Source organism: Leptinotarsa decemlineata, unplaced genomic scaffold (assembly GCF_025532065.1).
Source record: "Leptinotarsa decemlineata unplaced genomic scaffold, Ldec_3_MD MMD2_P_RNA_scaffold_11, whole genome shotgun sequence".
NCBI classification, from domain to species: domain Eukaryota; kingdom Metazoa; phylum Arthropoda; class Insecta; order Coleoptera; family Chrysomelidae; genus Leptinotarsa; species Leptinotarsa decemlineata.
The window spans coordinates 2,337,640-2,361,649 of record NW_027412525.1 but is presented as its reverse complement, the minus strand read 5'-3'; the positions used below and the strand labels follow the sequence as shown (position 1 = coordinate 2,361,649).

The 24,010-nt window shown below is 35.9% G+C and overlaps 1 protein-coding gene across 10 annotated transcripts in view; it reads right to left on the bottom strand.

Annotated features, from left to right (window-relative positions):
- The window catches only part of LOC111515938 (protein FAM135A), a 72,577-nt gene extending 61,492 nt beyond the window's left edge, over positions 1-11,085 (bottom strand). For 3 of the 10 annotated variants that reach the window (XM_074169471.1, XM_074169448.1, XM_074169511.1), the window contains exon 1: positions 4,671-4,949. The gene's annotated coding sequence lies outside the window, so the exon portion shown is untranslated. Of the gene's footprint in view, positions 1-4,339; positions 4,618-4,670; positions 4,951-10,920 lie in introns of those variants that run through there. The other 7 variants (XM_074169505.1, XM_074169499.1, XM_074169493.1 and 4 more) reach the window with 4 other exon arrangements.
- Between the last annotated feature and the right edge of the window lie 12,925 nt (positions 11,086-24,010).

Genomic DNA, 24,010 nt, shown 5'->3' with positions numbered 1-24,010 from the left:
CAAGATAAATATATCCCAGTTCCATACCAGTTATACACGAAGAACGTTGGGAAGATTTTCAAGGAACTAGGTATGAAGGTGGTATTTAAAACAAGTCATATACTACAGAGCCTGTTAGTAAATCCAAAAGACAAAGTCGAGGATTTGGGAAAGTCTGAAATTTACGAAATTAAATATAAGGATTGCGATGCAAAATATTATGGACAGACTAAAATATCTATTAAAATAAGATATAAGGAACACTTAGCATACCTAAATATGGAAGGCAAGAAAAATCAGCAGTCGCCCATTATATTCTGCAACAAAACCATTCCATAGTCTTTAGTTTATTTTAAGATTGGTTAGACAAGTTAACAACAACAGGCATCTAGATAACTACGAGAGTGTAGATATAAGTGAACATGACAATATTGTGAATAACGATGGTGGGACCAATACCTAATAGAATACTATACAGGGTGTTTTAAATTCGATCCTCACCATTAGGATCTCGGAAACTTTGAGAGATACGAATATGGTTATATAGGGACAAAGTTGTGCATTCGCTTGACTAACAACATGCCGTTGAGGAAGTTCTGAAATTCCAACTATATCCGGAGATATCCGGCAAAAAGAGAAATTTCTGAAAATGGTTTTTATTTCTTTCTGGCTTTATTTTTCAAAGGATTCTGAAATAATGAATGGCACTTCTACGTCGCTTCTTTTACCCTGCTACATAATAGTGTTTTCAGATTTGATATCCGACGTTTCGTCTTCCGGCCACCATCATCAACATTATTTTTTTATGGGCGCTACATTGAATTCTTTCTGTTTTGAATAGAATCAGATTTTATTTTTTCAATGATGTACCTATCATACGTTATCATTCTTTTTCGAAAAATTGGAGACATTGAAATAAATTAATTCTTATCATAATAGGCATTGACTTTGATGATTCTAATTTGACTTTCAATTTATTTCATCAGTTCGGACTTCCATTGTCTAATATAATATAAATGTATTTGAAAAAATCTAAAATATTAACCGAAAATAACAATTTTATTAAACAAAAAACTGAAATTACAAAGGAATAACATACAACAATAACCAAACAAATAAAAATTGAAATATTAATAAAAGCTGAAGAAATTGATAAAATTAAAAATATTATTAACCTAGATCTGACTATAAATAGTCAGATGTCGGAGGAATAAGTCCAGTTATCACCCGAAGACGATTGTGAATACTAACAATCGAAACGTTGTGACATAAGTTGGTTTGAAATCTTTTAATTTTTATTTTTCATTTTTCGTTAATAATAATTTTAATTTTTAAAATTTTTTCAGCTTTTATTAATATTTCAATTTTTATTTGTTTGGTTGTTGTTGTATGTTATTTTTTTGTGATTTCAGTTTTTTGTTTAATAAAATTGTTATTTTCGGTTAATCTTTTTGATTTTTTCAGGGTTATCAGATCAATTTATATTATATCAAACAATGGAAGTCCGAACTGATGAAATACACCACGAAACATTGTCAACCACCTTCAAACAAATGACTTTCAATTTGTTACACTCAATGACATTTTGTTATTATACAAGTCATTGAATTTTTGGCGAAAAATGGCTTTCACGAATGAAGAAAAAAGAAATATGATACAAAATTATCACAAATAACGATAGAAGCAGTGCTAGGACACCGGAAATGTATTTCAACTTGTATCCCGAAAGACGACAACCACATCGAACTATGCTGAAGTTATTGGATCAAAATCTCACCGAGTTTGGTTCATATGAAAGCCGAGGAAAAAATACGGAGACAGAATGGACCAGGAAACTAAAAAAAATTAATAAATGTGGTAAGTTAGACATTGTTTCCTCTTCAATAAAAATTAATGATTTGTAGATAAACATGAACCCGGGGAAATCTACACATCAAAGTTCCTACGAAATGAAGAATGTAATTTGGACAGATGAAAGCACTTTTACGAATTGTGGGATATTCAATCGAAATAACCAACTGGAACATAAACAACCCCAGGCAGTGCCTAGAAATTCGACCTCAAGTGCGATTGAGTATTAACGTGTAGGCAGGAATTTAAAAATATAGAATTTTGGGTCCTCATTTATTTAACGGAATTCTGAATACAGAAATCTATCACCAGTTTTTAATGTCGATTTTCGAAGACTATTTGGAATATTTACCTTTGGCTAACTATAACAATATCTGGTTTCAGCATGATGGTGCTAACTATCAGACGAGTATCTAATTACCTGACTGAAAGGTTTTGGTGATAAACAGATAGGGAATAACAGGCAGGTGAGGTGACCAGGAAGGGCTCCAGACTTAAGCGTTATGGATACATTCATGTTCATGATCAGAGGAATATCAAAATACTGAGGACCTTCAACTCAGCCTTGCTAGAGGGTTCGGAAGATAGAGGAGGAGGGGAATTGATCGTACAGTGAATAATATTCGAAAAAGGGCCCAGTTGTGTTATCATAAACAAGGCCAGCATTTTGAGCATTTATTGTGATTTACTTTTGTCTTTACATTTCAGTTAATTATTGCTAATTGTTCAAAGTTCTATTTTCATTGAATAGAACACAATGTCTAATTTACCTCATACACACCTCATTTATCAAAATTTGATTGTATCATATTTCTTTTTTCTTCATTCGTGAAAGCCCTTTTTCGCCAAAAATTCAATGACTTGTATAATAACAAAATGTCATTGAGTGTAACAAATTGAAAGTCAAATTAGAATCATCAAAGTCAAAGCCTATTATGATAAGAATTCAATTTGTTCAGTATCTCCAATTTTTCGAAAAAGAATGATAACTCATGATACATCATTGAAAAGGTAAAATCTGGTTTTATTCAAAACAGAAAGAATCCAATGCAGCGCCCATAAAAAATAAAGTTGATGATGGTGGCCGGAAGACAAAACGTCTGATAGCAAATATGAAATTACTATTATGTAGCAGGGAAAAAGTGGCAATGTGGAAGTGCAATTTATTTTCGAATCCTTCGAAAAATAAAGGCACAAAAAAATAAAAACCATTTTCCGAAATTTTTGATTTTTCCGGATATCTTCGGATATACTAGGCATTTTAGAACTTTCCCAATGGCATATTGTTAGTCAGGTAAATGCACAACTTTGCCCCAATTCAACCATCTTCGTATCTCTCATAGTTTCCGAGAATCCAATAGTGAGGATCGAATTTGAAACATCCTGTAATATCTTGTTGAAATAATATGTTGATCATCAAATTTCCTGACTATTACATAAGGGCATATTGTAAAATTAATTCAAGACAAGGTATAAAATACCTAGCAGATATATTTATGGTATTATTAAGTACAACATTGTATGTATATTTGGTATTGTATTTTCCCGAACAATGTATTTCTTTGATTTCTCAACTCACAGTTATTCAATTCATTTGTCACTTCATCAAAAGTATTCGAAATTGATATCAGTTTTAGGATAAAGTAGGATATCTTCTACTTCAAAGTTTAGAAAATTGGTTCAAACGACAAAAATGAAGCAATTGAAACGCTCTAAATGTTGACCAACTTTTCTCACAATCGAACTGAAAATTGTAGAGAACAATTTTTTGTTATTAGTTCCTGAAGACTAGTAATTACAGGGTGTTAACTAATTGCGGTGAAAAATATAATATTGTATTCCGGAGCTAGTTTTATGAAAAAAATCATATAAATGCATTGTTTCAAAAATACATTGATATTGTAAATAACCTTCATCCAATTTTGATGAAATTTGGCAATATTATTTTCAGTAATAAAAGGTTCATTTAACTTCAGTTAGACATGTATGCCCCTGACGTTTCTTGTAACATTCGATTTTGTGTTGGGTAAAACATCTAAAAGTGAAACTTTTTTATTTTTTGATTGTTCTAGTAGATCGTTTTGTTTTCCGAAAAAAAAAAATCGGATATAAGCAACTAATATGAATTAAAAAAAAAACAACCTAATTGTTTGCGATGTTTGTTGTTTGTCACGTTACATTTAAGTATTGTTGTGATAACGAATATTTACAATAGCGATACAAAGAGAAAAAGATTTCCTAGTGAAGTTTAACACCCTGTAATTTGGAAACAATGTAGTTCCAGACCTCTATTCAAATGATTTTTTTCCATAAAACCAACTCCTGCATATGCTCTTGGGTTTTTCACCGAAATTAGGAAACACTCTGTGTTTATTAATGTGTATGCATGAATGAGCTAGATAATTTTTATAGAATAAAAGTGAAGAGTACATTTTTTCTCCGAGTTTTTCACATAAAAATATCACTTTAATTTATAGGAACCTAAAAATATTTTCAATTGTGTACGTACCCAATTAGACGTTATGAGGCTATATACTCATTCATTCCACTATTAGGATTTAGCGAATATCCAAAATTGCGAGTTAAGTCGAAACTGATACTATTGTTATGAGAATTTGTCGGATGTTTTGTTCGATTTGTAGCACTGTGAATTTTATTGAAACTGCTAGTTCAAACGGCGGACCTACTTTCACAATTCATAAATTAATTTCTGAGTGTAATTTCTTTTTTTTATTTTCTAAATACTTGTTCTCTAGCCAAACTTCAGTTGGGCGCGGGAACATGCCTTATGTAAATATAGAAGTACGCAAAAAAACGAACTCATCTATAAATAATCTCACCTGTCGTCGAACGAAAATATATTTATTGTCGAACACTGATCGTTTAAATCACCACCTCGCTGGAAGGAAGGGTTTCCATAGTTTCAATTCGATTTCCCGTATTCCGCTGTCGATCAATTTAGGTCCGGACGGGAACATAAGCGGGCACAATACATATAATCTCACTCTTGTTATGTAAAGAATTCGAAAGGGCTCAGGCAGCTCCGACCAGGCAACCAAGACAACACCAGTGTCCTATTTTGCGCGACACAGTTAGGCGTTCACCCGAGAATGCAGGAATTGCGCAATAGGTATGGAGTGATCTCGGGGGTGGCACGTGCGTGAGGGTAACGCAGGATCGAATTGGGTATTTTTACTAAATGCCACTATTTACTATATACTATATACTACTAAATACTAGTATACTACTATATTTACTCTGGATAGTAAAATCCTGCTGGCATGTTGTGAGCGAGTCAACGTTAAAAAAATAATGACCCAATTGCATTTTCTAATATGATTTGAAATCCCTGAAAGAACAAATAAAATTGGAAATAAAAAATAGCTGAAAATAATTATATTTGGCAAAAACCCCTGAAGTGAACATACAGTAAAATAAAAATGAGAAAACATTGAAAACTGAACAATTAAAGTGAAATGAAAATAAAAATTGAAAGATTTCAAGCCAATTTCACTAGTTCCGACTTCCATTGTCTACTATATAAAATGATTTGAAATCCCTGAAACAAGTAAAAAAGAATAATTAAAAAAGAATAGTTGAAAATATCAATTATATTAAGCAACAATAAACCTGAAATGAAATGATAGTGAAATAACCTACAAGTAAAAATATAATAATTGAATAAATAAAAATTAAAGGAATGAAAAAAGGAAATAATAAAAAATAAAAAAATGTAGAGATTCCAAGTCACGTTAGTTCACGACGTTTCGATTGTTGGTATCTATAATCGTCTTCGGGTGATGACTGGACTGATTCCTTTCCATTTTCCGCTTCACTGATTCCGTGAGAGATGACCGTTTTGGCGGGAGTTGGTAATTTTTCGTTTGATGATGGGTTTCCATATGTTTCGTATATCTACGCTGGCCTGGCTGAATACGTTGTTGGACAACATGTATGCGGCTTACTTAAATTTTCTCCTGAACCAATGTTCCTCTCTGTGCAAGATCTCAGCTTGGGACCACTCGATGTTGTGTTGATGGGTCCAAACATGGTCTGCTATTCCTGATTTGCTGGTTTCTCCTCGCTGTGTGTGCTTCTTGTGCTCGGCAATGCGAAAATTCAATGGCCTCTTAGTTTCACCAATATAGGATTTTCCGCACTCACAGGGTATCCGGTAAATGCAATTCTTAGAATCGCAGTCCGCGTTTGGGGGCCTGGTTTTCGTGAGGCTGCTACGGATAGTGTTACCGGATCTGAAACAGGTTCTAATGTTGTACTTGGAACCAATTCTTCTTATCCTCTCCGATAATCCTCTGATGTAGGGAAGTGCAAGCACTGGTTGTGACGGCTTCTCTTCCTTGCGAGGCTCCTGCTGTCTTTTAGCTAAAGTCTTTTCTACCATCGCTTTGGAGTATCCATTCCGCTGAAGATCATTTTTGATGATGTCTAGTTCCTTTTCGAGACCTTCCTTTGTGTTACAGAGCCCAAAAGCACGGTCTAATAGAGTCTTGATGATTCCTCTTTTTGTCGATTGATGGTGGTTGGATTCGTGGTTCAGATACTGTCCCGTATGAGTGGGTTTTCGGTATACAGATGTTTCCCACTTAGTGTCGGTCCTCTTCACCAAAACGTCTAAGAATGGCAATTCATTGTGGATTTCCTTCTCCATTGTGAAAGTGATGGAAGGTCTCACGCTGTTGATGTGTTTCAGAAAGGCGTCTAGTTCAGTATTCCCATGGTTCCACATTATGAAGGTGTCGTCAACATATCTCAACCAGACTCGAGGTTTCTTGTGGGCTTCTTCAATTGCCAGAGTTTCAAACCACTCCATATATATGTTGGCTATGACTGGTGAAAGTGGCGATCCCATTGGCAGTCCCTCATCTTGTCCCTCATCAACAGCGTGAGACCTTCCATCACTTTCACAATGGAGAAGGAAATCCACAATGAATTGCCATTCTTAGACGTTTTGGTGAAGAGGACCGACACTAAGTGGGAAACATCTGTATACCGAAAACCCACTCATACGGGACAGTATCTGAACCACGAATCCAACCACCATCAATCGACAAAAAGAGGAATCATCAAGACTCTATTAGACCGTGCTTTTGGGCTCTGTAACACAAAGGAAGGTCTCGAAAAGGAACTAGACATCATCAAAAATGATCTTCAGCGGAATGGAGACTCCAAAGCGATGGTAGAAAAGACTTTGGCTAAAAGACAGCAGGAGCCTCGCAAGGAAGAGAAGCCGTCACAACCAGTGCTTACACTTCCCTACATCAGAGGATTATCGGAGAGGATAAGAAGAATTGGTTCCAAGTACAACATTAGAACCTGTTTCAGATCCGGTAACACTATCCGTAGCAGCCTCACGAAAACCAGGCCCCCAAACGCGGACTGCGATTCCAAGAATTGCATTTACCTGATACCCTGTGAGTGCAGAAAATCCTATATTGGTGAAACTAAGAGGCCATTGAATGTTCGCATTGCCGAGCACAAGAAGCACACACAGCGAGGAGAAACCAGCAAATCAGGAATAGCAGACCATGTTTGGACCCATCAACACAACATCGAGTGGTCCCAAGCTGAGATCTTGCACAGAGAGGAACATTGGTTCAGGAGAAAATTTAAGGAAGCCGCATACATGTTGTCCAACAACGTATTCAGCCAGGCCAGCGTAGATATACGAAACATATGGAAACCCATCATCAAACGAAAAATGACCAACTCCCGCCAAAACGGTCATCTCTCACGGAATCAGTGAAGCGGAAAATGGAAAGTAGAGGAAGTGAAAGTATTTCAACGACCTATAAAATAGTCATCTCTCGGAGGAATCAGTCCAGTCATCACCCGAAGACGATTGTAGATACCAACAATCGAAACGTCGTGAACTAACGTGACTTGGAATCTCTACACTTTTTTATTTTTTATTATTTCCTTTTTTCATTCCTTTAATTTTTATTTATTCAATTATTATATTTTTACTTGTAGGTTATTTCACTATCATTTCATTTCAGGTTTATTGTTGCTTAATATAATTGTTATTTTCAACTATTCTTTTTTAATTATTCTTTTTTACTTGTTTCAGGGATTTCAAATCATTTTATATAGTAGACAATGGAAGTCCGAACTAGTGAAATTCATCACGAAACATTGTCAATCACCTTCAAACAAAAAATTTCAAGCCAAGTTACTTTCGATTCTTAGTATCCACAATCATCTTTGGGTGATAACTGGTCTATTTCTCTGAGAGATGACTACAGGTCATTCGAGTGCTTTCACTTATGTCCTCTTCCATCTCTCCGCTTCACCGGTTTAGCATTTTTAGCGTTTTTCGCTTGATGATGGGTTTCGATATGTCGGGTATTTCTAAGCTAGCTTGGCTGAATGCGTCGTTGCATAACGCATATGCAGCTTCTTTGAACTTCCTCCCAAACCAGTATTCCTCTCTGCTTGGGACCACTTATTGATATGTTGAGTCGAAACATGTTTCACCGATATAGGATCTGCCTCACTCACAGGGTATCGGGTAAATGCAATTCTTGGAATCGCAGTCCGCGTTTGATGGTCTGATTTTTGTTAGGCTGCTACGGACGGTGTTTCCAAATCTGAAGCAGGTTCTGATGTTGTACTTTGATCCAATTTTTCCAACAATCCTCTGATGTAGGGAAGTGCAAACACTGGTTGTGACACGCCTTCTCTTCCTTGCGAGGCTCTAGCCAAATTTTGTTTCACCATTACTTTGGAGTAACCTTTCCGTTGATGATCTTTTTTCATGATGCTCAGTACCTTCTCGAGACCTTCCTTCATATTACAAAGCCCGTATTATAGATAGTGATTGGATTCATAATTCAGACACTGTGACGTGTGAGTGGGTTTTCGGTATACAGATCTTTTCCACTCAGTGTCGGTCCCCTTCACCAATACGTCTAAAAATGGAAATTCGTTGTGGACCTCCTTTTCCATTGTGAAGATGATGGAAGGTCTTAATTGTTGATGTGCTTCATGAACCTTCCAGTTATCACCCGAAAACGATTGTGGATACTAACAATCGAAACGTTGTGAAGTAACTTGGCTTGAAACATTTAATAATAATAACTTTTGAGTTTGGAGGGTCTACATGACAGAATTGTACTGGATATGGCCTGTAAAGTCGTCAGGAGTTCGGATCCCCTTCTCTGCATGGTCCGTGACCATGGCAGGGGCAGCTGCCCAAGCACCTGATGAACTTGGTTTAGTATTCGACACTGAACGAGGTGACCAAAACTCTGTCACCGAGTTGGAACCCGTTCAGCAAAAAGCTCATATAAAATCCGCTGAGATCTACTCACTTCTGCGGAAACACAAGGATAAGCCAATGCAAGGAGTTTTCTTCAATAACATTGGAGACCTCGGCTTATCAAAGCGCCTGACTTTCGCTTTCCTCGCGCCTCGCGGCGCCCTAGACCCTAATGCACTTGCTATCAGCATATCCAGCATATGCGGTGTCGGCCTATGTCCATCGACATAACGCGGCCCTAAGTGTGCTATATTACCATCTACGGCACTCTTACGGTATTGACGAGACACCGGTGTTGTCCTACGCTCCGGGGGATATTGAATCCGTTGTGGGGAACGAGAAGTGCCGAATTTATTGGATAAATGCGTTCCCCACCCTCAGGCTCATACAAGCTAATAAGCCTGATGTGGTCCTTTTCGACCACCAGAGCAAAACGATATTTGTCGTTTAGTTTTCAGTTCCTGGCGAGACGAATATCGTTCGAAAAGAGGAGGAAAAACGAATGAAATATTGAGATTTACTCTTCGAATGCCGCAGACTCTATCCAGGCAACTCCGTCAAGATGGTTGTTCTGATTATCGAAGTCCTTGGTGGAATGATGCCCTTTCTACTCTCAAATCTTGAAATCATACCGGCTTGCCGCACCAAGGCAGAAATCTTAGCCGGACAGATGCAGAAAGCTGTCATTCTTGGGTCACTGCGCTTGCTCAGGGCACATGATTCTTGGGCCTAATGATCACTCACCCCACGGTGTGGGGAGTGGTCATTGGTTGATAATGCTGGCGCGCCCTCCTGAATGTATTGGGGTTTCGGGGCATAGGGGCTAACCAGCGCAAAGTACGGTGAAAAAAACAATAATAATAAAATATCAACATTTTCTCTTTGAACTACACAGACTCTATCCGATCACTCAGTCAAGATGGTTGTTGTGATTATTGAAGTCTTTGGTGAAATGGTGCCATTTCTACTCTCGAATCTTAAAATCATACCGGCTTGCCGCACCAAGGCAGGATTCTTAGCCGGACAGATGCAGAAGGCTGTCACTCTTAGCTCACTGCACTTGCTCAGGGCACATAATTCTCGGGCCCACACCACACGGTGTGGGGAGTGGTCGTTGGTTGATAAAGCTGGCGCGCCCTCTCAAATATCGGGGCTTCGGGGGATAGGGCCTGACGAGTGCATACTTCGGTTGAAAAAAATTATTTATTGACAGTAGAAATAACTTGATACAATATGGAGAAAAAAAAATTTGTCAATAGGATACTAGATTGAACAGAGTTCATTCTTCCTCTTGCACCTCACAAAAAGAAGAAAAAATAAAAAACAAAAAAAGGACCTAAAATTGTATTTGTAATTGCGATAGCGGGTACAACATTTTATTCGAATAAAGAGGAAAGATGAGGCGGAAATCGATACAAACATAAGGATACTACAATTATTTTAGCGATGGCTTACAAGAACGAATGTGTTGTAGAAGATATTCGGGTAATATTGTTTTTTCAGAAGGTGTTTTTTCAGGCAATACCAGAAACTGGAAACATATTTTGATTTTAATGTTGATTTTTCATTTCAATTGTTCAATTTTTTGCTTATTTTTATTCTACTGTAATTTCATATTAGGGTTTTTGGCTTAATATAATTGTACTTTTCAGCATCTTTCTTACTTTCAGGGATTTTACATCATATAATATCATATTAGACAATGAAAGTCCGAACTAATGAAATTCACCATGAAACATTGTCAACCACCTTCAAACAAACATAATTACCCAGGTTATACCTCTTTGGCGAAAGGCGATTATACGGCTTACCATTTATTATGTAGCCCACTTAGTCAGGGATCATTTGAGATATCGAAAAGATTCAAAGTTCGAAGTGACTACCACTGCAATCCCCGTGGGCTTGTTGTAGCCTACATTGAAAACCTATGGAACGAAAGTCATTCTTTGTATAGAGAATCAGAGTATTATTCGACCTTTTTCTGGGTATTTTCACCTTCCACAATCTGAAAAAAATATGAAGAATGTAATGGAGAACTTCATATAGGTGGACAAGGGGTAAACTTTTTAGTTCACTCCGATAAGTAACTGCGAAAATTCGAAGTATTTTTCACAAAGAAAAATGTTACATTTATAAGTTAACTTGTAATTTTGCCTCCGTCTTGAGAACTGTAAAAATTCTAAAGACACTCGCACGCTGATTCTTTGGGCTTTTCTACGTCCCTTGGAGTGGGGTCCATTGGTAATAATTCTCGTCTTGTTTTATTCAACTCGATGTTCACCGTCTGTTCTGACAATTTTGATCCTGTTAATAATTGTTTATTTCTGTGTAATCTCGATGTTCATTCTTAGGTAATTTCAATAGTCTTGAAGGTTCACAATACGAGTATAATTTCCACCACAAGAACAAGGTATCTGAAAAATGCAATTTTTTCACACAATTGATTCAATGAGATAATTGGGAACTACTAAAAGTTTGGTCTTTCTATACTATACCTGTATGAAGTTCTCCATTGAATTTTTTTAAAATTTTTAAAATTGGCTCAGACAACACTGACCTTCAAGTAGATCTGCTCTACTCTACCAATTGTTTGAATCTTTAGACTATTTGTAGATTTTCCCAGAAGTTTAAAATTCTTTTAGCAGATATCCAGCGTTTTTTGGAAAAACCTGAAGCGATCCCAAAGATAGGTTGTAGCGCCATCTCTTGTACTGGAATCAGTAGCTTCATTACCTTCCAGACCTTCCAAGGAATAGAGGATAGAGACTATTTGTTGAATCTCGGTGAGATTCGAGCCTTTTCAAAGTCGTATGACTATTCAAAAAAAAATTATTGATTCATGTGTGAAGATTGTCTCCAGCAATATCTTCACAAATAATCAATGGCGTACATTTCCGTCTGGAATATGGTCGCATAGGATCCTAGTTAGGTGGATATATCTGTTTGGGTCTGCACTTACGGCTGCACCAGAATCTAAAGGTGTATTTGTTCAACCAGTATTTCGGTAGCTATTTGTTCCTCTGTTCCTATTTTCATCTCCCGGAGATCAGGCAAACCTATATCTATGCACTAAGCACCAGAGAGTCTTTTTCTGTTAAGTGATCGTTGGTGTGACAGCCGTCATAAATAACCAATTTACTGTCTGTTCAACAAATGCGGTGAATTTTCAGTCTTATCAAAAAATATTAATTTATCGATCAATTTATATTTTGTTACCTTCAAAGTAACCCCCTCAGACATAATATACTTGTGCCAGCGTTTTTTCCAATCCTCGAAGCAGCTCTGACATACACATTTTGGTATGTCCTTGAGGTCTCTCAGCGATTCGGTTTTCATCTCGTCAGTTGTCGCAAAACGCCGTCCTTTCATGGGACTCTTCAATTATGGAAACAGGAAAAAATCGCAGGAGACAAATCTGGTGAATACGGTGGCTGAGCGATGATTACGGTGTTGTTTTTGGCAAAAAAAATTACTAACAAGCAATGACGAGTGAGCGGGTGCATTATCGTCATGCAAAAGCAATGAATTGTTTTTCCACAATACCGGAAGTTTCCTTCATAACCAGATCCAGACAGGAAACAATTTAGAATACGATTTTACTGAAAACATTGAATACTATTTTCAAGGCAACAGTGTTTAGAAGCGATACCTTATCGGGACACGAAACTACGTCAAGATGAAGGTATGGAAGTATTTATTTTTAATATATTTCGTGTATTTCGTGTATAAAATTCGTGTTTTCATGGCACATTTGAAAGAATTTTTGACTTTGACCTGCAGTCTTGGCCAAAAATCAACAATCTCATGTGTCAATAAAAAAAACACTCATTTTACGCCCTCAATACATAATAGTTATCTTCGCATTAAGTGCCGTAGGTTGAGGCCAAAAACTCTTTCGAATGTGTCATGAAAACAAGAATTTTATACACGAAATACAAACAACATTTTTTGTACAACTGTGAATGTTAATTTACATCGTCAGAAATATATTGAAAATAAATACTTCCAATAAATCTTGACGTGGTTTTTTGTCCTGATAAGTTATCGCTTTTAAACGGCTGTTGTCTTGAAAATATTATTATGATTAACGGAAAAACAGATTTTTTCAAACAGAACGCTTTTAGTAAAATCGTATTGAAAATTGTTCCTGTCTGAAAAAAATAAGTTGAAAATAACTGAATGATACTTCTCATTTCCATACATTTTATCCTTAATGTTATCAATACTTCCAATACAATTTCACAGCATCCGGTAGTCTTTCTGTGTCATTACTATAGACAAGGTTTGTTGGTATGTCGCGTTGTTTGACTGTTCGACTGTGTTTGCTCGTAGTTGCTTCAATTTCAAATTATTTTCAAGAAGATAGATGATGGAAGTAATTATCGAAACTTTACTGTCAATTATTATTCCATTGAATTACATTTTTTTTAAATATTACTGAAGTTTTATGCCAACACCAAACCGTTATTTCAAGACCACGACACGTATTTCGATCACCAAGTGATCATCTTCAAGAGATACCTCTGCTAGGTACCTGCGTCTTAATTGTCTTAAATTAATTTCACAATATCGTAGGCATGTAGATGCGTTTCTGTTAACTTGTCCAACTGATCTTATTGAAGTAAAGTTTATGGATTGGTTTTGTTGCAAAAGACTGCGACTGCTGATTTTTCTGGTCGTCCATATTTTAGGCGTGCTAAGTGTTCCTTATATTTGATTTCAATAGATATTTTAGTCTGTCCATAATATTTTGCATCACTGTCATTGGATTTAATTTCGTGGATTCCAGACTTCTCCGAATTCTCGACTTTGTCTTTTGGATTTCCTTAAAGGCTCTGTAGTGTATGACTTGTTTAAAATTAGTATTCAAAACAGAAATGCAGAAACGTCAAGTTTTTTGACAGTTGTACAAAAATAAATATTATTCGGTCGAACTGAATCAATAATTCTTTCTTTTATGCTATGTCATATTACATTAGTTTGATATGAGTTTTTGATTGTATTATGTATATTTTGTAATTTTTATTATTCTCATACCTTGCATGTGATGAACATGATCGATGGAAAATACAAAGGTCATCGAAACTGAAATGCTTGAATCCATGTGACACTCTCAATGTTGCGATATTCGTTACGCGAAATTTATATACTGAATTTTATCAGTCAATACAGGTGAGAAAACGCCAAGAATAAAATGAAGTGCATTATCATATATATGACATTTAGAAAAAAAAACCCCTTACTTTTCTTGTCCGTCCACTTCAGTTTATAATGCGTTTCAGACATTTGTCTCTTTTTCTATTTCCCTTTGTTCCCGTTTTCCCAAATTTTTTTTATCAACTCTCTAAAGATTTCTATTGCGTTATTTTTTACAAAATTTATCACGGAAATCTGGTTTCTAAGAGTATCTTCCACACCGATAGCAATCACTGAAGTTTATCAGAGTGTGGGAGATGTAATAACTTGTCAGGTCTCACAGGAGAAAATAAATTCCCTCGTTCTTATGTTCCCCCTTTCCGACAGTGATTTTCATGAAGCACCTGAACTTTGACCGCTTTATTGGAAAATTTTCTATAACGCTGTTGACATAGTACAGTGGTGAGATGGGGAGAAGGTGAAAGAGAAAATAACATGAATATTGAACGTAATGAATCTAGAGAGGTCACATTGATAGACGTTCATTGAAATGGTTTGGATACACAAAAACGATTGTGAAAACTGCAGCTGAAATCAATTGAAAATCATTGATTTCTTTTAGACAATCATTAAAATTGTATGTAAATCGCCAATCTAACAAAAAAAGTATTAGAAAACAAATATTTCGGAAAGAAATTTCGAAATACTCTTCTCTCCCAACTATCTACAATGTAGGTTCTGGTAAATGCCTACCGGAAAACAACCACTTTTCCAGCTAGTACCACGCTGGATATTGAATAACATCTGACAGACATTTGGGCAGCATTCCTCGCAGAGGTTAGTTTCGCAGATGTTTGTTGTTTATCCAGTAGTAGGACCATGCTGAAATAATTGGAGTAGATCACCTACAGACCGTTTTCGAAGTATTACATCTCATCAGTGCAGAAAAGGTGCATAAAAGTATCAAATATGAGAACAATAGATATATACCCGTATATACACATACAGGGTCTTTCAAATTGGATCCTCACCATTGGGATCTCGGAAACTATGAGAGATACGAAGATGGTTCAATTGGGACAAAAGTGCGCATTTATCTGACTAACAATATACAGTTTAGAAAGTTCTGAAATTCCGAGTATATCCGGAGATATCCGGAAAAAACAGAAATTTCGGAAAATGGTTTTTATTTTTTTTTCTGGCTTCATTTTTCCAAGTATTCGAAAATGAATTGCACTTCCACATTCCAACTTTTTTCCTGCTACATTATGGTATTTTCAGATTTGCTATTCGACGTTTCGTCTGCCGGCCACCAGCATCAGTTTCTTTAATCTGTTTAAAAAAATCTGTTTAAAATCTGTTTTTCCGTTAATGGGCGCTACATTGGATTTTTTCTGTGATGTATCATAAGATATCATTCTTTATCGAAAAATTTTAGATATTGGAGAAAATTATTCATTATCATAATAGACTTTGACTTTGATGTTTCTGAATTTGTTACACTCAATGAGTTTTTGTAATTGTACAAGTCATCGAATTTTTGTCAAAAAATGGCTTTCACGAATGAAGAAAAAAGAGATATGATACAAATTTATTACAAATACGATAGAAACAGTGCTTGGACATTGGAAATGTATTTAAATTTGTGTCTTGAAAGACGACAACCACATCGAACTATGTTCAAGTGTTTAGATTAAAATCTCACCGAGTTTGGTTCATTTGAAAAGCCGAGGAAAAAATACGGAGACAGAATGGACCAGGAAACTGAAGAAAATTTGATAAATGAGGTATGTATTAGATAAGTTAGACATTTTCAATAAAAATTAATAATTTTCAGATAAACACGAACCCGGAGAAATTTACACGTTAAATTTCCTCCGAAATGAATAATTTTCATACAACTGCTTCAAGACATCTCAAAAAAGCGGTTTTAAATGTTACAAAATACACATATCTCAAAAATTGCCCTCAGATGATACCGAAAGGCGATTAGAATTTTGTAATTGGCTAATAAGAAAACCTGATTTTCCTGTTTTCCTAGAAAATGTAATTTGGACAGATAAAAACACTTTCACGAATTGTGGGATATTCAACCAAAATAACGAATACATTTGGAACATAAACAATCCCAGGCAGTTCCGAGAAATTCGACCTCAAATACGATTTAGTATCAACGTGTGGGCAGGAATTGACAAAGATAGAATTTTGGATCCTCATTTATTTGACGGAATTCTGAATGAATGGAAAAACTTATCACCAGTTTTCAATGTCTACTTGGATGACTATTTGGATGATCTACCTTTGGCTAACTATAACAATATCTAGTTTCAACATAATGGTACTCCACCGGACACTACCAGATGAGTATCTAATTACCTGACTGATGGGTTTGGTGATAAATGGGTAGGGAATAATGGGCCGGTGAGGTGGCCAGCAAGGTCTCCAGACTTAAGTGTTATGGATACATTCTTATGGAGTACACCAAAAAATAGAGTTTATGGTCAGAGGGGATATCAAAATTATTGAGGACAGCATTGTTAAAGAGTTCGGAAGATTGAGGAGGAGAGAAATTAATCGTGCAGTGAATAATATTCGAGGAAAGGAACAGTTGTGTTATCATGAACAAGTCAAGCATCTCGAGCATTTGCTGTGATATACTTATGTCCCTTTACATTTTAGTTAATTATTGTTATTTGTTCAAAGTACTATTTTAATTCTATTATTAACCTCATACACACCTCATTTATAAAATTTTGATTGGTGATTCTGTCTCCGTATTTTTTTATTGGCTTCTCAAACGAACCAAACTCGGTGAGATTTTGATACAATAATTTGAACATAGTTCAATGTGGTTGTCGTCTTTCGGGATAAAAGTTTAAATACATTTCCGATGTCCTAACACTGTTTCTATCGTATTTGTAATACATTTTTATCACATTTCTTTTTTTTTTATTCGTGGAAACCATTTTTTGCCAAAAATTCAATGACTTGTACAATAACAAAATGTCATTGAGTGTAACAAATTGAAAGTCAAATTTATAGTCAAAGCCTTTTATGACATGAATTACATTTTTTCAATATCTCCAATTTTTCGAAAAAGAATGATAATTTATGATACATCATTGAAAAGGTAAAATCTGGTTCTATTCAAAACAGAAAAAAATCCAATGTAGCGCCCATTAGGAAAAATGAAGTTGATGATGGGTTTGTTAGAGCTACACCGCATCGCCCTCATTGAAGCTCATCGGGAAGCTGTAATTTGGATCTGGAAAATTTGTGTACAATTTCTAGTTTTTCCTTCTAGTCAGTCACACACTCTGAAATAGGTACCTCTTGCGAATCATCAGATGGGCTGCCACACAATACATCTATCGGAAATTTAAGTTCTCGACCAGTTAGCAACATGGATGGTGTGTTCTCTGTCGTGAGCTCCTGTATGCCAACAGAAAGAAAGGAACCAATTTATCCCAGTATCTTTGGTTTTCGGAGACAAATATTGAGAGGTTGTTATTGATGGTGCGATTATGCCTCTCGGCCATTCCATCGGACTGTGGGTGAAGAGCAGTTGTTCTTGTCTTTTTTTCCCAACAAAGTTAGCATTTTCTTCCATAAATCCGATTTGAAGTTGCGGCCCTGATCCGAGTGTAGTTCCTCGGGTACTCCATGTATGGCAATTACGTTCTGCAACAGCGTTTCTGCCGCCGCTTTAGCCTCTAGGTTGGGTGAGGCACCTACTTCAGGCCATTTGGAGAATTAGTCCATCACAACCAAAAGGTACTTGTTACTGAATGTGGTCACAGGAAGTGGTTCCAGAATGCCAATTGCGATTCTCTCGAAAGGGCACACACTGAGGTAATGCTGTAACGTTTCTCTTTTCCTTATCTTCGGACCCTTTCTCGAAGAGCACAGGTCACATCGCTTACACCACTCTTCTACGTCTCGACGGCAATGGACCCAATAGTACTTTTCACGAACTCTCGCTAGAGTTCTTTTTACTCCGAAATGCCTTCCAGTGCGACCATCGTGGACCTGTTCAAGTATAGTCGGGATACAGGACTTTGGAAGAATTATCTGGATTTTGTGGGTTCTTCAATCGGGCTTTCCCATTACCGAGTGAGTAGGTCATCTCGAATGCACATGAAGTCCCATTGAAGCCAGTTGCCTTTTTCCTGCTGGCCGTACTTGAGATGTTTTGCTATTCCGGCCTCACACCTTGGTCAATTGGTAGTGATCTACCGCTTTGACCACTGCGAGGAGGTCTTTTCTAGTAACGCTGTACTTACTAAAATAGCTGATGACTACTTCTTCTTTCTCTTGTACCTGAGAAATGTCTGCTCCTATTTCATGTTGGGATGCATCCGTATCGTGTATGAACAAGCCCTTCCCTTTGGGTATGCCAGGATCGGTGCGCTGGTCAAATATTTCTACAGGGCAGCGAATGCTTGTTGACAATTTGGGGACCAAACAAAGGGTGCTATCTTTTCATTTGAGCTTTGCAGTGGTCTGGCGAATTTTACGTCGTGTTTGCTCCTCGGTGTTGGCCATTCTTGCACTAGATCTGTTTCAACTCCCTTTGAAGACACAATGTGTCCCAAGAAATTTACTTTCCCTGGAAGAGGCGGCACTTCTTGGGATTGATCTGTAAATGAGCATTTCGTAGCCTCGTGAAAACACTCCTCAAATTTGACAGATGTTCGTCAAAACTTTTTTACCAACTCCATCAAGCGTTCAAATATTGCGGGGGCATTGCATAATATGAAGGCATTAACTTAAACTGGTATAATCCATTGCCGGTGGAAGAGGCAGTTCGGGGCGAATTGTAGTCTACGCAAAATTTCTGATGCATTGAATGACAATTCAAATCACTAGATTGTGATGGTGTGAGAATTATTACATTATTTATTTTTGTTGGGAATCAAATGTTATTTTTTATAAAAAGAATTTAAAGCTGTGAATGGATATTTCTATTATTATAAAATTCTAGGATAATGTTTATTCATTGCATATCTGATGATTAATTAGAAAAGGGTAGCATAAAGCAAAATCCATCGTAACATACGGCCTATTCAACCTAAATCATCAAGTATTTACTATAGCCTTTCTCAATAGTATTTTTCATTCATGTATAGGTATAAATATGAAATAGGCATGTGTAAATCTATACCGAAGTTTATTGTTTCAGGTAATGTGGCCTTAGCAGATCTGAGCAAAAATCGTTATGAAATAAGCGAATTTGTAGCAAACATTTCGATGAGATGTTTAATCAATCGAAAAAATTGCCTATTACTGCTGTACCAGTCCGCTACATCAGTGATGAGACTTCAGAAAGCGAGACGGAAAAAGAAAATGTGGACGATGAAATGACGCAAATCAATGTTGTCCCAATTTCAAAAACATATTCGGGTCAGTCGAGAAAAAATTCCCACATCAATTCCAGAAATATCGACATGAAATTTTCTGACAGTTCTGTCAGTAACAACAAAGATGAAAATTGGTTGAAAGAGTTGCAAAATCTTCCGTCTTGTTCTACAGGCAGTAGAAAAATGAAATGTTCACTAGATGAAGAGAATGAACGGTTAAGAAAAGAACTGAGGAATACCAGAAAAAAGTCAATAATCAGAATACCCAATTAAGAACTGCCAAATAAATAATATTAAAAGTGCAACTTTCTGCGAAGGTTTTAGATGGAGAAAGAGCGTGACAGGCTTCACAAAATCTCTTGTGAATATGCAGTTGAAACATAAACAGGAATCCACATGGTCACTTATTGAGAAATAAATTGCCCTATCATTGTTTAATAAAGGACCTAAAACGTATAGATATTTACATCAAAAAGGATTTACGTTGCCTGCAGTATCAACTTTAAAATCATGGATTATCAATTTTCGCTGCTTTGAAGAAGGATACCATGCTGCCTTACGGAATGAAGTGCATTCTAATGTTCGATGAAATATCTATCAAGATGAGTTTTGAGTACAATAGAAAAACTGACATCACTGGAGGTTTCGAGGATCTTGGCGAATTTGGGAGAAAATCTTCTCCTGCTAGTCACTGGTTATCACCCAGTTATCACTGGTTATCACCTAGCTATCACCCGAAGAAGATTGTGGATGCTAATAATCGAAACATCGTGAAATAACTTGGTTTGGAATCTTTCATTTTTCAATTTTCATTTCTTGTTAATAATTTTTTAATTTTCATCTCGTGTTGATAGTTCAAATTTTTTGATTTTTTGGTTGTTACTTGTATTTTATTTCATTGTAATTTCAGTTTTTTTGCTTAATATAATTGTTATTTTCAGCTAACCTTTTTAATTTTTTTAATTGTTTTAATGATTCTTTCAGGGATTTCGAATCACTTCATATCATATTAGAACGAACTAATGAAATGCTCCTATTGCCTACTTTGTATCGGATAATGGGGTGTGCTATGAATCGTTAATGTGCATCATTACGAAGGCCTTAGATGAACTTATTGAAACAAAACTGGAAACAATAGGCATTGTTTCCAGTTTTGTTTCCAGGAAGTTTTCGAACATTTGGGGGTTGACAAAGAAAACCCTTATTAAATCAAATGATGACGATAACATACTTGTACCAGCAGATGAAAATGAAGCACTTGCTTTGTTGAATGTTGAAGAAGAATCGTTATTCTTAGAAACGAATTCATCCAGCCAGTGGCGGATTTACAAATTTTTAAGATGTAGGCTGTACAGTTTTTGCCGCCCTTGCCTCTACAATTGTCATGCCCTACATTAATTTGACAATCCCAACAATTTCGTTGAAATTGTAGGTGAAATAATTTTGGGTATATTTTTGAGCTAATCAAAGCTCAATCTTTTACGAGTGGGGTAATGTTTTCTACTTACACAAAGTACATTAGGTAAACGTGAATAAATATTCTTTATTGCGCTTCCGAGCAGTTAAAAATTAACTCATTTGAATTATAAAAGTTGGTTGCAATAACTTCTGTTGTCAAAATCATCGTTGATATCGTCATAAGTAATCTTGTTTGAGTCTATGCAAAAAAGAGCAAAGGCTTTCAATTTTTTTGCTCAAGGTCGATCACAGATAATTTTTTAGCCTTTTCAAACAAGAAAGGCTTCTCTCGCTCAAACAATTCGTGAGAGGAGGAAAGTCATCGGCAACATTTGTTGCAGACTTCTATCTGTAAGACATCAGATAATCGTGATGCCAGCAAAATTTTTTTAATTTCCATGATGTAGCAAAAATAATCGTTCCCCAAATTTGCCGCCCCAGAAATCTGCCGCCCTAGGCTCAAGCCTACTCAGCCTGCTGGTAAATCCGCTACTGAGTTCTTCTTTTTGTCCTGTAGTCCATTCGAATCATGATGCCATATAAGAAAAACATTCCGTTATTTATTTTGTAGGTTATTTGATCAAGAAATGTTTCAATCATTTCAAATGTAAAGACTCTAAAGTGACTTTGGAAGTTTCCGTAGACATTGACAATGAAGAGAAGTTTTTGATATTTTATAAAAATTATGATTTGAAATATGAAAGTGGTTTGAAAAACTTCACTATGTTATCCCTGAAAGTTTTCGACAAGCACATAGGCAAACATTTGACAAATAAAATAATATCATCGTTGGACAAAATTATCAAGAATATACAAAAATATCTTGTAAATGGTGTAAACAACACCATTTACAAGCTAAATTCATTAGTTCCTTAAAATAATAGCATTTGTTTCAGATGGCGCTTCAGTACGGGCTATTTTAATGGCAAAAATATCATAAACGAACGTCAAAGTACTAGATGGCGCGCGAAATAGCTTTAAAGGAGTTTATCACAGGCGCTGTCCTACTAAACCAGTGATTCCCAAACTATGGGTCGCGACCCACTAGTGGGTCGCGGGGGCAATTTGGTTGGGTCGCGAAAACAGATTAAAAACACTTAATACTTTCAAATAGTTTTTCCAATTTTGGATAAAGGCTTTGTGTGAAAAGTGATGTGCGTTTGAAGCTTTCAACTTTCAACCCAGAATTAGAATCTCTTGTAAATCGTAAACACCAGCTCCACAAGTTACATTGAGTACATGTCTCATTCATTTTTTGTATTTGTTCAGTTCTAAGATTCTTTCGTACCGTATTTTATCTTCAATTATATCATCATTACCATTTTCTTTTAGAGTTGTATTCCTCAATAGTGAATTTTCACGATAATAATATTAATATTATAAGTAATAATATTGTACTTAATATTATTTAATATGTGGGTCTCGAAAAAAAATCCACAGTGAATGTGAGCCCCGAGGCAAAAAGGTTTGAGAAACGCTGTACTAAACTTTTATTTTATCTTTATACTATGATTTAGCATAGGATCAATAACAGGTAGTAGTTAAGTAATACTAACCGGTGTAGTTTGGTAATACAGGTAGTAGTTGAACCACTAGCATATTAAAGCACTAACATAGTAGTACAATTTAGTTATAATGATCTCCTGAAGACGCTAACTTGCTTAACGAAACGCGCGTCGAGAGACCGTAATTTTTGTTCTGGTATTGGAAAAGCGTTTTCAATAGATTCAAGAATTGAAGATGAATTTCAAACTGGTTGAAGAAACGAATTGAGATTCACATAAAATATATTTCCGGTGAAATATTTCATTTCAGTTACCAAGACTTTATCTTGGTAACTGTAGTAGCCTTTTCTTATAATTAGTATCTTAACTCAATGGTGAAATACCTTATCAACGTATATTCATTTCAGCTGTTTAGGTATCTTGTTGTGACCACTGATTACAATTCACTGTGGGGTGTTCTCATATCATGTAGTTTTAATTGTATTGTTTTATACGTCTGCAAGATCAATAAACTATCTATATATCTATGATGTGGAACTTTCAGTTATCATAAGTACCGATGAGTCACGTCTACTAAACATAATATATTTCGGCAGCTGTCTCTGAAGTTCAGATCGAATATTAATCTCAGAATCCTTTTTGAGTCTCAAAACTTCTGCTGAAATCTTTAGCTCTTTGCCGAGCCATGATGTTCAAGTTAAGGTGGAAGTCAACCGTTGCATAGACTAGCTTCATCTAGACTGTAGTTCATCTGCTGTATAGCATAAAAGGCTTTGTTCAGATTTGCAGACACTTGGGTGATTTTTTTTTCAATTCAGTTTAGCAGAAATGACTTCAACTCCTGGTATCAGAGAAAAAGGTGTTGCAAGAAAAAAGAAGAAAAAAATAGAATAGAAAGGTGTTCAATAAATTGAAAGCAATAAAAGTAACAAAACCGAAATGTTCGGAAACAATAGAGCATAAAATTCAAAATTGAACGTCGGTTGTTCAGAAAACAAGTTATTGTGACCTGAAATGAGAATGATTTTTGTTTCGAGGGCAAAACACAAGCACTATAGAAAATTCTCAAGGCTCTCTAAGAGCGGTGCCTTTGCGAAAGTAGTGATTCATATTGGATTTGCTGATATCATTGTCAGCTAACTCATCCGAATATTCCAGTCCATTCATTTTATGTATTTTTGATATTTCACTCTCTGTTTCATGTTATTTTCTCTTCTATCCTTTTAAACTAACCTGTGACATCCACCATAATACGTTGGCAAGCATATTCAAGTAAATAAATAATAATAAATTAGTCAAAGAAAGAAATAGAGAAGGAACAAGAAAAAAGATACATACCCATCCACTATACAAATCAAATTCGAAAACAGTAAATAAAAAAAAAGAGAGAGCGGCATATTTTTAAAAAATGAAATTCAGCATTCGATTTTCGATACGATTGA